This window comes from Bos indicus x Bos taurus, chromosome 12 (assembly GCF_003369695.1).
Source record: "Bos indicus x Bos taurus breed Angus x Brahman F1 hybrid chromosome 12, Bos_hybrid_MaternalHap_v2.0, whole genome shotgun sequence".
NCBI classification, from domain to species: domain Eukaryota; kingdom Metazoa; phylum Chordata; class Mammalia; order Artiodactyla; family Bovidae; genus Bos; species Bos indicus x Bos taurus.
Window position 1 is genome coordinate 35,712,420 of NC_040087.1, and position 7,350 is coordinate 35,719,769.

Below are 7,350 nucleotides of genomic sequence, written 5' to 3' on the forward strand. Positions count from 1 at the left end.
CAGCACAGGAAGTGGGCCCTCCCGAGGGTGGTGGTCGAGGGTTTTTTCTGTTCCATCCTGAGCTGCAAACTGTCAGGGAGACAAGACGACCACAGGCCTGGTCCCTGTTCTTCCTCCGGGACTTTGTGATCCTCTCAGAGACTCGATTATTATACAGGATCAACCAGTGCCCTCATAGGCTTGGGGGACGCACACCCCGAGTGGTCTGGGGGAGCCTGTGGGGCAATGGCTCACGGGGAGGGCCCTCGGGGGAAGGAAGGGTCTCAGGAGACAGATGGGCTGAAGACACAGTTTGTGGTGAAGGCCCAGAGGGTCCAGCCTGGGTGCAGGACAGGCGTTGAGCCCGAGTGAGACAGAGGGAGGCCCACCTGCCAGACCAAGGCCGGGGCAGCGTGGTCATAAGGCAGAGCCCCTGGCTCCCCATCTGGGAGGCGTTCTCTCCTGATCTCGGGCCTCTGTGTGGGGCCGAGGCCTGGTTCCTGGCACCCATCCTCACATAAAACAAATATGAGTCTTCTTCTCCAGCCCCGATGTGGTTAGGGATCTGGGTCCAATTTGTGGGCGCTGGGGCCTGGGCAAGGGGCAGCCCCTCTGAGGACCGGCAGCCAAGGTCTGGTGGGGGTAAGTGTTAGTCACTCAGTCGTGCCTGACTCTTTGCAACCCCACAGACTGCAGCCCACCAGGCTCCTCTGTCCATGAGACTTTCCAGGCAAGGATACTGGAGTGGGTTGCCATTTCCTTCTCCAGGGGATCTTCCCAACCCAGGGATCGAACCCGGGTCTCCTGCACTGCAGGCAGATTCTCTACTGACTGAGCTTCAAGGGAAGCCTGGCGGGGGTGGGGGGGAGCCTTTTACTGGGAAGCCCAGGACAGGCCTGCAGCTGGGAGGGGGAGGGAAGGCGGGTGCCTATGTGCTCCTGCAGGTCCCTACAAGGTGACTTGGCCAGAGCCAGGAGAGCAGCTGTGGCTTCTAGGCCCGATGGAGATAGAAGAGCGACTTTGGGGCTGGAGGTGTCCAGATCAAAGGTGACATGCAGCCTCCTCAGGGCCCCGGCATTGCTCCGGAACTCACCCCTGTACCTGAGCCCATCTCTCCAGCCCTGATTAAATTGCACTGAAAGCCGCTGATGTCCTGCAACCACCTCTTCCCACTGCAGCTGGTGCAGGCGCTGCTCTGGAGCTGAGCCCTGACTCAGCCTAATCCTGGCCTCGCGCACGGATGGCAGTGAAGTTCGCAGCAACCCAGGATGCGTCAGGAGAGAGAAAGAGGCTTTATGAGGACGGTGCTAGTGGAATCCTTCCTGGGGGCTGAGACCTGGCAAAACTGGGCCAGAACCAGGGCCACCCTGCCGGGCCCTTGACACGTGACCTGGAGGGTCTGTAGAATCAGCACAGTGACCCCCCTACTTGCGGTTTCTCACGGTTGGTTTGGTGGCAAGACAATTAAATGCTTCCCAGAAGGCAAGCTCCTAGGAGAGAGGGAAGATGAACCTCACCTGGTAACTCATCCTGTCTTCCATGTTGAATGTAGCCACCAAAGGAAGACAATTCTCTCGCTCTCCCGTCATCGGAGCCTGGGTCACTCTGGCTGAGACTCTGGCGGGGGGAGCAGTCGAATTCCAAACACAAGAGGAGAGTCTGGCTTCACCCTGCCTCTGTGCTGCCCAGTGAGTGAGCCTCCAGGCTAAGAAGGAGAGAAGAGAGTGAGGGCAGGCAAGCGCTATGTGCGTCCCCAGCACACGACTACTGGACGTGAGACACTTCATATCCACGGACTTGTATGGTATCTGGCCCTTTCCTGACTTCTGCTTAGAATAACGTTTCCAAGGCTCACCCCTGTGTGTCAGCGCCTCACTCCTTTTTGTGGCCTAATATTCCACTGTGCAGAGGGGTCATGTTTTATTTGTTCATCAGCTAATGGTCATTTGAGTTGTTTTCAGATTACAGCGGTTTTTAAAACCATACAAAATACAGTTTCTCCGCACAGTAGACTTGCAAGGTTGGAGCCTGGGCTCGTGGGGAGGTGCTGACTGGACCCCATGCCCACTCCTCCCTGTGGCCTCAGGTCCCGTCATGGCCAGCCTGCAGGGATCTTGTCCAAGGAACACTGCACACACTCGGAAGTCAGCCAGCCTCACTTTTCCTGACATACTTGTCGATTTCCTTTACAGTCTACACTGAGAAGACCCATCCTGACAGGCCACATCTAGCTTCAACTGAGTCTCCTAAAGAAAGAGAAGGGGCTTCCCTGGTGACTCAGATGGCAAAAATCTGTCAGCAGTGCAGGAGACGTGGGTTTGATCCCTGGGTTGGGAAGGTCCCCTGGAGAAGGGAATGGCTGCCCACTCCAGTATTCTTGCCTGGAGAACTCCAAGGACAGAGGAGCCTGGTGGACTATAATCCATGAGATTGCAAAGAGTCGCAATTGGGTCTAGTAATTTTTTTTTTTTTTAAGCCATGACTCAATGTTGCCTCGTTGTGCAGCATTTTTCTAATTTGATAAATTGGGCTTTGTTGTGTGATCAGATAGTGAGATAGAAAATATTGATTTTGGTTACAGGCTACAGCTGTGTCTTGGAACCATCTTCACACCAGGTGTGCAGGAGGAAAAGCACTGATTTAACATCAGTTTAGGGCAAGCCTGCCCCTCCACCAAGACATGACGAGGTTTGTCAGTCTTCCAGGGGTCCCTGTAGACCCTCTGGGCGTTCTCCTGTTTCTCCAGCTTCACTCCTGCTGTTGGGCCCCAGTAGAGAAAAACTGTGACTCCCAAACTTTGGCAAAGTGAAGGGAAGGTCACGGCAGGTGTCAACCTCGATCCACTGGAAAAAGGAAAACAGAAGTGGTTGTGTTCTGTGGGAGGTGAGGCTCCTGCGCAGCGTCTCCTGTTTTCAAAGCAGGAACGCGTCCACAGCTAATATTTGGATGGGCCTACAGGCGTGCCTCCCACCCACCGAGGCCTTGGCCAGTCCCAGCAGAGACAAAGGGCTCTTGCTGGGCACCTGGGGAGAGGGGCGGGCAGGGCCTCCTCTTACTCTTCTCGTTTCAGGCGGAGTCTTGCAAAGGGAGCGGTTCAGAGTAGAGCAGGGTGTGGGGCGTCCGCTCTGAGACCCTCTGTCTCTCCACCCAGGACAGCTGGTTCCTCCAGGCTCGGCCAAGGACAACACTGGCCCAGAAGCCTGGGCCACGTGAAGCTTCACCTCAGAGAGGGCGGAGGGAGCAAACAGAGCCCACTTGGTCTGGCCACCTCTTAGCCGGCTCTTCTGGGGCCTCACCCAGGGCAGCAATCATCCGGGCAGCGGCGGGCCGGGACTAAGCTCTGGCCACCTCCTGCCCACAGACAGCGGAGGGTCAGGGTGGGGAAAGCATGCCTGCCCAAGGCTCGCCTGGTGGAGGCATGGCCAGCATAGAAGTGACCCCAGCAGTGATGAACTGTGTACAGGGAGGGAAGGGGAGCACCGCAGGGGTGAAATGGCCAGGTTTTAAGGACAGAAAGTCACCCTGGGACAGCATGGAGGCTGGGGAGGGAGAGGTAGCACCCAAAGTCAAAGAAGCAGGACAGGCAAGGGCCTGAGGCAGTGAGGGGTGGTCTTGAGATGCTTGAGCATGAGTGAGCCTGCCTGTGTGTGTGTGGCTACTCAAGTGATCAGTCAGCAATCTGCAAAGTCCTGTGGATATTCCCCTATGGACACTCATCAATTTTTTAATAAGTTATTTTAAGATTGTCAGTTTTCTCACTAAATTGTAAAAGTCATCTCTATTTGACCAACCTTAAAAAGACTTGAATAACTGGAGAGCTGTATTACTTTGCTGATAAAGGTTCTTATAGCCAAAGCTATGGTTTTTCCAGTAGTCATGTATAGATGTGAGAGCTGGACCATGAAGAAGGCTGAGCACCAAAGAATTGATGCTTTTGAACTATGGTGTTGGAGAAGACTCTTGAGAGTCCCTTGGACTGCAAGGAGGTCCAACCAGTCAATTCTAAAGGAAATCAACCCTGAATATTCATTGGAAGGACTGATGCTGAAACTCCAATACTTTGGCTACCTGATGCAAAGACCCAACTCATTAGAAAAGACCTTGATGCTGGGAAAGACTGAAGGCAGGAGGAGAAGAGGATGACAAAGGATGAGATGGTTGGATGACATCACCGACTCAACGGACTGAGTTTGAGCAAGCTCTAGGAGATTGTGAGGAAAGGGAAGGGAAGCCTGGTGTGCTACAGTTCATGAAGTTGCAAAGAGTCCAACATAACTGAGCGACTGAACAGCAACAACAATTCCACAGCCCTAGCTGAAAAAACTTTGTTGTTTAGCTGCTCAGTCATGTACAACTCTTTGCGACCCCATGAACTGTAGCCCATCAGGTTCCTCTGTACATGGGATTCTCCAGACAAGAAAACTGGAGTGGATTGCCATGCCCTCCTCCAGGGGATCTTCCCGACCCAGGTATTGAACCCACATCTCCCACATTGCAGGCAGATTCTTTACAGCTGAGCCACCTGGGAAGCCAGTGGCTAGATGAAAAAACATAATTTTGCAAAAACAGAGACATTTCACATTAAACTATGGAAGTTTAATGTATTCCCAATGGGAAGCTTTTGTAATGTGAATCTAGATTTAAATTCCATCAAAAATGTAAATAAAGAATCATATTTTCAATCACATATTAAAACTGTCATAATAAAATAGATGGTGCTCATGCACACACATGTAGAAATAGATCAACAGACCAGAGGAGGAAATTTTGAAAAAAATTAGGTGTACATGATAATTCAGTTATTATAGTGGATCACACTGTTGGTGGTGTTGGAATAACTAGCTTGTCATTTGGAAAACAATTCACCCAAATGGCTTGACGCATGTATGGTCCACGTGTTCCCAGCACACAGCAGGTGCAACATGTTTGTGAGTTCATCAGCCAGCTCCATGGTCCTGTGTGGCCAGGAGATATCAGTGCAGAGGAGGGACCAATAGGTCCCCCAGCTGTCCAGCCACCGAACATGCCCAGGGTCCTGCCTTTTCCAGCCTAGGGTCCTGTCCAGGAAGACTTGTGTCACCTCCAGGGCAGTTTGTTCTCTGAAAGACTCCTATTTGAGCACGTGGGGTACAGTGGATAGAGTCCACCCTCCAACATCTGGGTTTACATATGGGGAGAGTCTGGTCCTTCTCCTATTGAGGGAAAAGCCCATGAAGCAACTTACAGTAAATTCACTGGTGGGCTTTCTGGGGAAGCTTTCAAAGTGAAGAATTGCAAAGAATTTTACTAGGTACATTCAACAATATAATTTTAAACAAATTCCACTGAGATTACTTGAGTGTCCAGAAAGGAGGCAGAAAAGGACTGGAATTGATAAGAAGCTGATGAGAGGGCTGCTGAGGGTGAGCAAGTGATGTTTTACAACAGTGTGAGTGCACTTAACGCCCTGAGCTGGTTACATGCTTGTTGGTTATAGATTCATAAACTGAAAGTTCTCAGGGACAATGGGGTCCGGTGATGGCAGGTGTCTGGTTCATGTCCAGTCCTTAAGAGACGTCACCCCTCCATGGCACCTGGCCATGACTCAGTGGCCTTCTCAGCTGCCCCTTCAACTATAAAGCAGTTAAGATGTTTGGTTTTGTGTACACTTTACCACATTAAGGAAGGAGAAGAAGGAGCCAATGGACAATAGTTTGAGCAAATTCCAGGAGTTGGTAAGAAGGGAAGCCTGTAGTCCATGGTGTTGCAAAGAGTTGGACACAACTGAGTGAATGAATGAGTCAAACCAAGGTTGAAACTCAGATCTAACTCTAATATAAACATATTGTGAATGCTGTTGTTTCCAGGGATGTTACCACAAAGCCTTAGCACATTCTAATGGGCAGTTTGTCCAAGTGACAGTCACTCCCCAGGGACCAAGCATCCCTTTGGCCTACAAAGTGGCCAGTTAGCATCAATGATGTGCTCAGTAGATGTTCCCTCACAAGCTGTGGTTTGAAAGGAAAAAAGTCAAACGAGGTAGGTTGTTGTTGGATTTGGTCTCCAAAGCTCCTGACTGGAGTCCAGTTTCAATGGGGTGGAGCCTCAGGTGGTGACAGAGACAAACCCAGGCCTTTCTCTGGAGCAGCCGCAAATCATCACTGTGGCCAGGATGAAGGGTCCAGGGGAGAGCAGTGAGAACCGCCCAGTGGTGCTGAGGCAGGGCATACATGGAATTAGCTGAAACCCGTTTTTCTGGGAGGGGAAAATATGGGTGAGCTAAGTGACCCAAATATACACCTGTACCTACCCATGATCCAGGGATGATAATTCTACCTATGACTCAAATCCTCTCCCTATAAAATGAGTCAAATAGTACCGCACTCCCTTTACATCCTAGAGATGGCGGGAGAATTCACAGAAGCTGTCTTTACCCGGAACCCTGGTCCGGCGTCAAGTACAGTCTGAGTCTTTATTTCTTACACCGTAGGGCCACAGGGGAGGAAGGTTTCCCACATAAAGCACAGAAATCACCCAGCGTGGTCTGAGTTGTTTCTAAAATTCAGTTTCTACCAAGTTTGAGCACTCTTGTTGGTTATAGATTCATAAACTGCAAGATCTCAGGGGCGATGGGATCCAGGGAAAGCAGGTGTCAGCCCAGTGTCCAGTCCCCAGGGGATGTCACCCCTCCTTGGACGGCGCCCCGCCACACCTCCCCGGCCTTCTCAGCCGCCCCTCCATCAGCACGGTGGACTGCGGCTGGGGTTGGTGCACAGCTGCAGACCTGTGACCCATCCCTGATCCAGTCCAACCCTTTCCTTTTAGAGAAGTGGATACCCAGAGAGACGAAGTGGTGAAGCCAGGATGCAGCCAGGACCTCACCGTGGGTCAGAGGCAGGGCCTGCACGGGGTCTAGGCCTCTGACCTTCAAGTTCATATCTGTGTCGTCGTCCTTCTCACGCCTGCAGGACTAATAAGACCCACTGCACTGATGATGTATCCAGTGAGCAGGTCTGAGAGCCCATCGTGTACCAGGCACTGTGCCCTCAGCTGGCCAGGAAGCAGCTCGCAGACCACTCACCCTTAGTCCACCCAGCCTGGGCTGGATCAGAATTCAACCAGAGAGAGGGTGGGGGCAGGGGGAGAGGGAGGGAGGGGAGACGGGAGGGAGGTGGTAGGGGGGACAGATATTATGGCTTTACTTTTTCCAAGATTTAAAACTTCTCAAAGGGAAGTTTGCAAAGTTAATAGCATTACTAATAAGATAACTGCTGATTATGCCCCACTACTGGCAGTCTTGTTTGTGAGTTTTGCATTTCTCCTGTGCTCTTCCTGATCACTGAGTTGTGAGAATCTGTATTTAGAACAGGACTATACACAGTTTTGATGAAA